The sequence below is a fragment of the Anopheles coustani genome (genome assembly GCF_943734705.1).
Source record: "Anopheles coustani chromosome X unlocalized genomic scaffold, idAnoCousDA_361_x.2 X_unloc_60, whole genome shotgun sequence".
Classification (NCBI taxonomy): domain Eukaryota; kingdom Metazoa; phylum Arthropoda; class Insecta; order Diptera; family Culicidae; genus Anopheles; species Anopheles coustani.
The window spans coordinates 65,931-75,767 of record NW_026525171.1 but is presented as its reverse complement, the minus strand read 5'-3'; the positions used below and the strand labels follow the sequence as shown (position 1 = coordinate 75,767).

General features: G+C 46.1%; 1 non-coding gene across 1 annotated transcript; it reads right to left on the bottom strand.

Moving 5' to 3' along the window:
• Positions 1–548: 548 nt before the first annotated feature.
• On the bottom strand, positions 549–703 carry LOC131270817 (5.8S ribosomal RNA). Its single transcript, XR_009179827.1, has one exon. It is a non-coding gene; the product is annotated as a 5.8S ribosomal RNA (ribosomal RNA).
• Between the last annotated feature and the right edge of the window lie 9,134 nt (positions 704–9,837).

Sequence of the window (9,837 nt, the reverse complement as noted above, 5' to 3'; positions counted from 1 at the left end):
CTTTTCCTCCCCTTATTAATATGCTTAAATTCAGGGGGTTGTCACACATGAACTGAGGCTTATGTACCTTGCGGTTGTTATCGTCACATCTGGCTTGCGACTACTTTGTTTCAATGTCCAATATGTACCGTTGGACTCGGTTAACGGGCTGTTAGCCCGCGTGTGGTTTAACTCACTGATACCTTCCATTGCCCATACGCTAGTTTGTTTGTGTTCCTTTGGTCAACTTCCATACTTGAATCATTTGTGCTACCGCTGCTGCTTCGACGCTACTTTGACATCTTCGCTTCTATTTAAATAAATAAATAAGCTGAAGCTAGACATCAGTAAACACCACCACAGACACCACAAGCACGCCTTCTCCTCGTACTTCCGCCTCACGCGGGAACACGGACGCTCTAAATACTTCGAATTCCAATGCCAGTATATTGTAAACCACGGGTTCTTTAATGCTAGCGGGTCGTCGCGACCCTAGTTAACATCATGGTGCACGTCTCGTGACGGGTGTCACGGCGTAGTTAAATGTATGCGATACATTTCTCAAATATAAGCGCTCAGTCATCTGTACATCATGGTAGGTTCCCACGACGTGCAATATGCGTTCAACTTATCAATGTTCATGTGTCCTGCAGTTCACATTATGACGCGCAGTTAGCTGCGGTCTTCATCGATCCATGAGCCGAGTGATCCACTGCCGAGGGTGACTAACTTGCGTAAGCCGCCGCTGTGCGCGTATACCCGTTCCCCGTAGGGAGGAGCAAGCCGCCGCTTAGAGACGAAGCATAAAGTGTCCTCATTCCACATAGGGCAAGCTGGATGAATCCATTTTACCCAGGACGGCCGAAGCGGCGTGGACCAGGGGAGAACTGAACCTTATACTTCACACCACAGTAAGTCTACGTGTCCTCTTCCACATAGGGCAAGCTAGAACTAACTATCTTACCCAGGACTGCCGAAGCAGCGTGGACCAGGGGAGGAACACACTTTTCATGGAAACGTAAGGCATCCATGACTGCCATAACGTAAGCCGCCGCTGTGCGCGTATACCCGTTCCCCGTAGGGAGGAGCAAGCCGCCGCTTAGAGACGAAGCATAAAGTGTCCTCATTCCACATAGGGCAAGCTGGATGAATCCATTTTACCCAGGACGGCCGAAGCGGTGTGGACCAGGGGAGAACTGAACTTTATACTTCACACCACAGTAAGTCTACGTGTCCTCTTCCACATAGGGCAAGCTAGAACTAACTATCTTACCCAGGACTGCCGAAGCAGCGTGGACCAGGGGAGGAACACACTTTTCATAGAAACGTAAGGCATCCATGACTGCCATAGTGCGTAAGCCGCCGCTGTGCGCGTAAACCCGTTCCCCGTAGGGAGGAGTCAAGCCGCCGCTTAGAGACGAAGTATGAAGTGTCCTCTTCCACATAGGGCAAGCTAGAATGAACTATCTTACCCAGGACCGCCGAAGCAGCGTGGACCAGGGGAGAACTGAACTTTATACTTCACACCACAGTATTGAGTAATGTGCCCTCTTCCACATAGGGCAAGCTGGAATGTTCCATTTTACCCAGGACGGCCGAAGCGGCGTGGACCAGTGGAGGACTACACAATCATGAGGTTTGATATCGACTTGTGTGTTTCAATAGGATACCGATGGTATGGTTTGAACCGATTTGATTTAGCCATTCTGAAGTCATCACTTGGTTGAAGCGCTGAACTAGGGAGGCATCGTTTACATATATATTGGTTTTCGCATGCTCTACTAGGTTAATGTCATGAGGTTGGCTATCGAGCATGCCCAAGTGATGACTTGATTGTGTGCTTGCTTGAATTCTTCACATTTCATACCATCGGTTAGTTGTCGAATCATTCCTCGATCATAACCTTCGTTCTTGGTTCATGTATGCTCTCTTCCACATAGGGCAAGCTAGAATTAACTATCTTACCCAGGACCGCCGAAGGGGTCCTATGGGTCATATGGAAAATCCATGAAAAATCGGCTAAGTCCCAAAATTGGGATGTCTGAACTACACTAAAAAGTTACCACATCAAGCAAGGCAAAGTACCTAGGTGAACCCTAAGAAGAAACACGGACCAAGTCAGATGGCCTAAGTCAAGAGTGCAAGTGACCTAGGCAAAGTTGTATGACGGTGAGGACCCTGAAAAATCTGGTTAGTGTAGTTTAGACAGGGGAGGTTTTTGGGTCGGCTGAACCTCCTTATTTTGGGTTTTGACCTCCTCAAGAAGCTACACCTAGGCAAACTGCCTAGGGTGAAAGTGCGAAGACCAATCGAATAGTAAGACAAGTTTTGACCGATCGCCCTAGGCAAGCTTGTATGAAGAAAGGGACCCTATGGGTCATATGGAAATACATGAAAAATCGGCTAAGTCCCAAAATTGGGATGTCTGAACTACACTAAAAAGTTACCACATCAAGCAAGGCAAAGTACCTAGGTGAACCCTAAGAAGAAACACGGACCAAGTCAGATGGCCTAAGTCAAGAGTACAAGTGACCTAGGCAAAGTTGTATGGCGCTGAGGACCCTGAAAAATCGGGTTAGTGTAGTTCAGACAGGGGAGGTTTTTGGGTCGGCTGAACCTCCTTATTTTGGGTTTTTACCTCCTCAAGAAGCTACACCTAGGCAAACTGCCTAGGGTGAAAGTGCGAAGACCAATCGAATAGTAAGACAAGTTTTGACCGATCGCCCTAGGCAAGCTTGTATGAAGAAAGGGACCCTATGGGTCATATGGAAAATCCATGAAAAATCGGCTAAGTCCCAAAATTGGGATGTCTGAACTACACTAAAAAGTTACCACATCAAGCAAGGCAAAGTACCTAGGTGAACCCTAAGAAGAAACACGGACCAAGTCAGATGGCCTAAGTCAAGAGTACATGTGACCTAGGCAAAGTTGTATGGCGCTGAGGACCCTGAAAAATCGGGTTAGTGTAGTTCAGACAGGGGAGGTTTTTGGGTCGGCTGAACCTCCTTATTTTGGGTTTTGACCTCCTCAAGAAGACAGACCTAGGCAAACTGCCTAGGGTGAAAGTGCGAAGACCAATCGAATAGTAAGACAAGTTTTGACCGATCGCCCTAGGCAAGCTTGTATGAAGAAAGGGACCCTTAGGGTCATATGGAAATTCATGAAAAATCGGCTAAGTCCCAAAATTGGGATGTCAGAACTACACTATAAAGTTACCACATCAAGCAAGGCAAAGTACCTAGGTGAACCCTAGGAAGGAACACGGACCAAGTCAGATGGCCTAAGTCAAGAGTATAAGTGACCTAGGCAAAGTTGTATGGCGCTGAGGACCCTGAAAAATCGGGTTAGTGTAGTTAAGACAGGGGAGGTTTCAGGGTCGGCTGGACCTCCTTATTTCGGGTTTTGGCCTCCTCAAGAAGACAGACCTAGGCGAATTGCCTAGGGTGAAACTGCGAAGACCAATCGAATAGTAAGACAAGTTTTGACCGATCGCCCTAGGCAAGCTTGTATGAAGAAAGGGACCCTTAGGGTCATATGGAAATTCATGAAAAATCGGCTAAGTCCCAAAATTGGGATGTCAGAACTACACTAAAAAGTTACCACATCAAGCAAGGCAAAGTACCTAGGTGAACCCTAGGAAGAAACACGGACCAAGTCAGATGGCCTAAGTCAAGAGTATAAGTGACCTAGGCAAAGTTGTATGGCGCTGAGGACCCTGAAAAATCGGGTTAGTGTAGTTAAGACAGGGGAGGTTTCAGGGTCGGCCAGACCTCCTTATTTCGGGTTTTGGCCTCCTCAAGAAGACAGACCTAGGCGAATTGCCTAGGGTGAAACTGCGAAGACCAATCGAATAGTAAGACAAGTTTTGACCGATCGCCCTAGGCAAGCTTGTATCAAGAAAGGGACCCTATGGGTCATATGGAAATTCATGAAAAATCGGCTAAGTCCCAAAATTGGGATGTCAGAACTACACTATAAAGTTACCACATTAGCAAGGCAGACTTGTATGAAGAACGGGACCCAGGTGAAAGTAGCAAATATCCCAAACCGAACATGAATATTATACACACAAGAGTACGAACATAAAGGAACACGGACCAAGCGTGCCGAGAGAATCGGTACTATAGAGCCCTCGTGGTTCTACACAAAGACTTTATGTTAGGGGTTCAAGCCCCATAGTACTCAAACGGTGACAGTAGCAAATATCCCAAACCGAACATGAATATTATACACACAAGAGTACGAACATAAAGGAACACGGACCAAGCGTGCCGAGAGAATCGGTACTATAGAGCCCTCGTGGTTCTACACAAAGACTTTATGTTAGGGGTTCAAGCCCCATAGTACTCAAACGGTGACAGTAGCAAATATCCAAAAACGAACTGGAATTTACATTCTGTTGGTCATGCGGTCGTCCAAAGGGGTCTAGTATCCTGGGATGACAAGCATCACGGGCACAGTCTCGTATCAAAACAGTCGAAGAGGCCCGCGAAAGCTTGCTTTCCATGGCTATGCGATGCACAAATTGAGTTTCTCCGTAGTTATACACAGCGCACAGGTGAAAGTAGCAAATATCCCAAATCGAACATGAATTTTATACACACAAGAGTACAAACATAAAGGAACACGGACCAAGCGTACCGAGAGAATCGGTACTAGAGCCCTTGTGGTTCTACATTGAGAGCCCTCGTGGTTCTACATAGATACTTTATGTTAGGGGTTCCAACCCCATAGTACTAGAACGGTGGAAGTAGCAAATAAACCGAACGTGGAATTTACTTTCTGATGGTCATGCGGTCGTCCAAAGGGGTCTAGTATCCTGGGATGACAAGCATCACGGGCACAGCTCGTATCAAAACAGTCGAAGAGGCCCGCGAAAGCTTGCTTTCCATGGCTATGCGATGCACAAATTGAGTTTACTCACCGTAGTATAAAACGAACGAACCGAACCTATCCGAGTAGGGATAATGGGCGCAGTAACATACTTCTGTGACCCAGCGAGAGTTGAACGAGGTGACATGAACTGTCAGTGGCTTATATCAGATGGGATACATACATGAGATTGCTTTCAAATCTACACTCGAAAACCTAACCAAGTAAAAGCGAACGTGGGGAGGATTCGAAACTGGTAACGAAATCTTAAGCTGGAAAGAGTCATCACTATGGATACATATTATGCGAAACCAATCAAGTGCTCATTACTGATCCAAAACCGAAGAGCACTAGTGAACACCTTAATCTCACCCTAGTTCACATCCAAGTGATCGACCACGTGTGTGAAGCAAAGACCAATCGAATTCCTCAATGGACCGAACACTATGAACAAATGGCCAAAAACGTTATAACTATCCAAACATACTACTATCTAGCGAAAGTCATCACGATGGAACCATACCATGATCTTTAACCTATAGCGCTCACCATATTCCTACCCAGAGTGCAAGTGAACAGATTGCCCACCCTTACCCAGTTCACAACCACGTGATCGACTAACATACCGAGGTTACCACAAGTCAAAGTTATACGTTTACAAGCGCAAGACCAATCGAAAACCCCGAAAGCAATCTCGACCCAAAATGTATTATCCGTGAGTGTAGTCGAGTCTCGTACTCGTCATCTGTAATCGTCGGATAGAATATCCAGTACACGGTTGTCTTTCCAAATGAAATCTACATACAGAACTCGCTCTTGGCAAATGGGTGGCAATGGCGCAATCAGGAGCGAGTTCCCGTCCGGGTGCCAAGTGATTGGCAAATGTCTGGGGGAAAGCAACCATATATTGATTTGTCTGTTAGTGTACTGGGTGTTTGAGGTATGTAGTATCCACGCTTGGTTGGGTGTGTCAGAGGACCATGGATGCGTTCACAACCCCAATTGGGGTACATCGGGAATGATTTTGTGGAACCGATGTGCCCGGCACACACTAAGTTTTGTTGCAAGTTAATAGTGTGCCATGTCCGGGGGGGTTGTGATTAAACTCTGGTGAATTGCGTACTGTTGTGATTGGGGTATGAAAGCCCCGCAGTTGCAATGATCGGACGCGCCTAGCGTGTCCTTTAGTTGATGGTAGGGAAATGAAGGCCCTTGTCAGCTCACCTAAGTATTCATGGAAGTTTGGCATAAGGTCGCTGTGGTAGGGGTATGAAGGCCCCGTCAGCGCATGCACAATCGGGCGCACGTGCGCTTAGCGGAGTCGAATGCCGCTCAAGTGCCTGTCCGGTGCATCGGGTGTGTGTGATACGAGGGCAATGAGGTTCGCACGGGGGCTCGCCTCCCGTGTGCTACCGGACTTGACAACATATAGAACGTGGTGTTTGCTCCTCCGGGTGCAATGGGACAATGAACATTCGAACGCAAAGTCGGAATTCTGGTTGATCCTACCAGTAATATACGCTCGTCTCAAAGGTTAAGCCATGCATGTCTAAGTACAAACAGATTTAATGTGAAACCGCATAAGGCTCAGTATAACAGCTATAATTTACGAGATCATCAACCTAGTTACTTGGATAACTGTGGAAAATCTAGAGCTAATACATGCAACATGCCAGGACCCTCGCGGGAACTGGTGCACTTATTAGTCAAACCAATCGCGGGTTCTCCGTGTCATTGAGTTGAAGTCTGGATAATGATGCTGATCGTATGGTCTCGCACCGACGACAGATCTCGCAAATATCTGCCCTATCAACTATGGATGGTAGTATAGAGGACTACCATGGTTGCAACGGGTAACGGGGAATCAGGGTTCGATTCCGGAGAGGGAGCCTGAGAAATGGCTACCACATCCAAGGAAGGCAGCAGGCGCGTAAATTACCCAATCCCGGGACGGGGAGGTAGTGACGAGAAATAACAATATGAAACTCTTTAATGATGTTTCATAATTGGAATGAGTAGAGCATAAATCCTTCTACGAGGATCAAGTGGAGGGATCAAGTGGAGGGTTTTCGATCAATACCATATGACCCATCAGGGTCCTTTGCTTCATATAAGTTTGCCTTGCTTGGTGTGGTAACATTTGAGTGTAGTTCTGACATCCCCATTTTGGGACTTAGCCGATTTTTCGATCAATACCATATGACCCATCAGGGTCCTTTCCTTCATATAAGTTTGCCTTGCTTGATGTGGTAACACATGAGTGTAGTTCTGACATCCCCATTTTGGGACTTAGCCGATTTTTCGATCCATCCCATATGACCCATCAGGGTCCTTTTTCTTCATATAAGTTTCCCAAGACTTAGTGCTTTTTTCCTTTGGACACCAATATCACCCTTGCGGGTATCTTTGATCTTCTCACTTTGTATTGGCCGAATGTAGGTCTTGCCATGCCAAACATATAATTGTTCTACACCAAGTCTCTATCTCGTACCGCCAGCTCGGTACATTCGATTAACCTGCCCTTAAGGCACCCGGGACTTAGCCATTTTTTCACATTTTTCATGATTTTGAGGCAACTTTTCTCGACTTTGTCACCTTATATCACCAAGATCCTTTCCCTTTAGCGCTTCACTCTGTTCGTATGATATTTAGCGCTGACTATCACCTTTCTGTCGCTGAGCTCAACTTCTTATTCGGTGCCATAGAGCCAGAGATATTTGGTTTATGCTGTTATAAGGGAAGTTTGTCACTTTTTCAAAGGCCCACTTTGGGACGCCCATATCTCACCTTCAGGTATCTTCGATCTTCTTGTCGTCTATGGACGAAACTTAGGTCTTGTCTTGGCCAACTTATAAATGTTCTACGGCCAAGCCGTATCTCTTACCGCCAGCCCGGTATTTTTGGACATAGTCGGATTTTCGCCTCTCGTGGTAACAATTTCTGACTTTGACTCACAATAACACCCGAACGGTCACATGCTAGCGCTTTGCTTGGTAGGAATTATAGTTAGCGCTACCTTTTCTCTTTCCATCGATACCTTGTTCGTTCCATTCCATGCAATACAGCCGAAGTTATGATGTTTCCCGTTTTCCATATCATGTGGAGCTTATGCTCTGGGAAAACCATCTAACACCTGTACCACCCTTTTGGGTACCACCGATCTCGACACTATGTTCGGGTCAAATATAGGTTATAACATGCCCAACTTATAATTATTCTACACCAAGTCTCTATCTCTTACCGCCTGCTCAGTATTTTACTCGTAAGTCCAATTTTCACAACTTGTACTTTTTGGCCCAATGTACTCGAGTTTCAATTTTGGTAACATTTTTCGACTTTGACGCTTAATAACTTCCAAATCATGCTAGTTAGCGCTTTGCTTTCTTCTAGTCGTATCTAGCGCTGGGTGTTACCTTTCCAAAACATATCCTAGCTTTACAATCCATGCCATATAGCCGGAGCTACATGGTGCACAAGTCAAATCCATTTTAGCCATGTTTCATTTTTGCCAATTTTTGACCACTCGTATCACCCTTCCAGAGTGGTCCGATCTTCTTGCTGTCTATGGCCGACTTTTAGGTCTTGTAGAGGCAAACTTATAAGTATTCTACGTCATCCCGCTATCTCTTACCGCCTGCTCGGTATTCTTGGTCTTGTGTGATTTTTGGCCATTTTGGTATTATTTTTCGACTTTGTCGCTTAATAACTCAGTTTTGCTCAACACTTAGCGCTTCGGTTGTTTGGGATTATAGTTAGCGCTTGGTTCGACCTTTCCAACACTGATCTTAGCTTGTCGATCCGTTCCATACAGCCTGAGTTATTCGCGATACCGTGTTTCAACCCATTTCTCAAGTCTCGTTTTGGTCCAACTTTGAACCAGCCATATCACCCTGATGGCTACCTCCGATCTTCTCGCTCTATATTGGCCAAAGTTAGTTCTTGTGGTAACGTACTTATGATTGTTCTACGCCGTGTTCGTAGCTCTTATCGTTCGCCCGCTATTTTCGATCATAAGGTGAATTTTCGCCTCTAAACCACCATTTTTCACCTTTGCCCTCTAATATGACCGACTTGCTCAACACCTAGCGCTTCGCTTGGTAGGACACATAGCTAGCGCTCGTCAAGACCTTTCCAACGCATATCCAAGCTTTCCGATCCGAGCCATACAGCCTGAGCTATAGGCGATACCGTTTTTCCCATTTTCTTGGTCACATGCACTTTAGGGTACCCCTTTTTGCCTTTGACCCTTAATACCTCCTCCGGGTCACTAGTAGGCGCTCAGCTTGGTAGGAAACATAGCTAGAGCAGGCCTTCACCTTTCCAAAACTGCCGAAAGTGTATCGATCCGACATCTAGAACCAAAGTTATGGTCATTCCCATCATGCTCTACTTTCATGGTCAACCTCCACCAAGCACACCTAGGTTGGACCAACTTTCACCAACTCATCTCGAACCCCAAATTTGCTTCGACCTACTAGGTTTCCCTAGTAAAGTGGTCAAAACATCCATTACAACACGACTGGTCTTTCTGGTGGTCGACCTAGGCGACTTTGTTCGACGACCACCACCCCATGGAACTAAAAGACGTCCCTTGATACGGACCACCGATACATTTTCCGGCCTGTCTAAACTACACTCATCGAAATTTTTTTGGGTCCCCACCGTCATACAAGTTTGCCTAGGTCAAGTTTTTCTTCCGGATCGGCCGCGGACCTCACTTTTCATTATCTAGGGAGGCCATAGGGCCCCAAAAGGGGTTTTTTAAAATTTTCGACACTTTCGACTTCGGTCGGATTTTTTCCGATTTTGGTCCGACCTAGGGACTTGGTGGTCCAAGGAGCCTCGGGACCAAACTTTTTTCTCAGGGGTCCCTACCTCCATACAACTTTGCCTAGGTCAATTTTTTGGTCCAAATCGACCGCGGATTTCACTTTTCAATATCTGGGGCTCGTGTAGAGTCCGAATATGAGGTTTTCTCATTTTTCG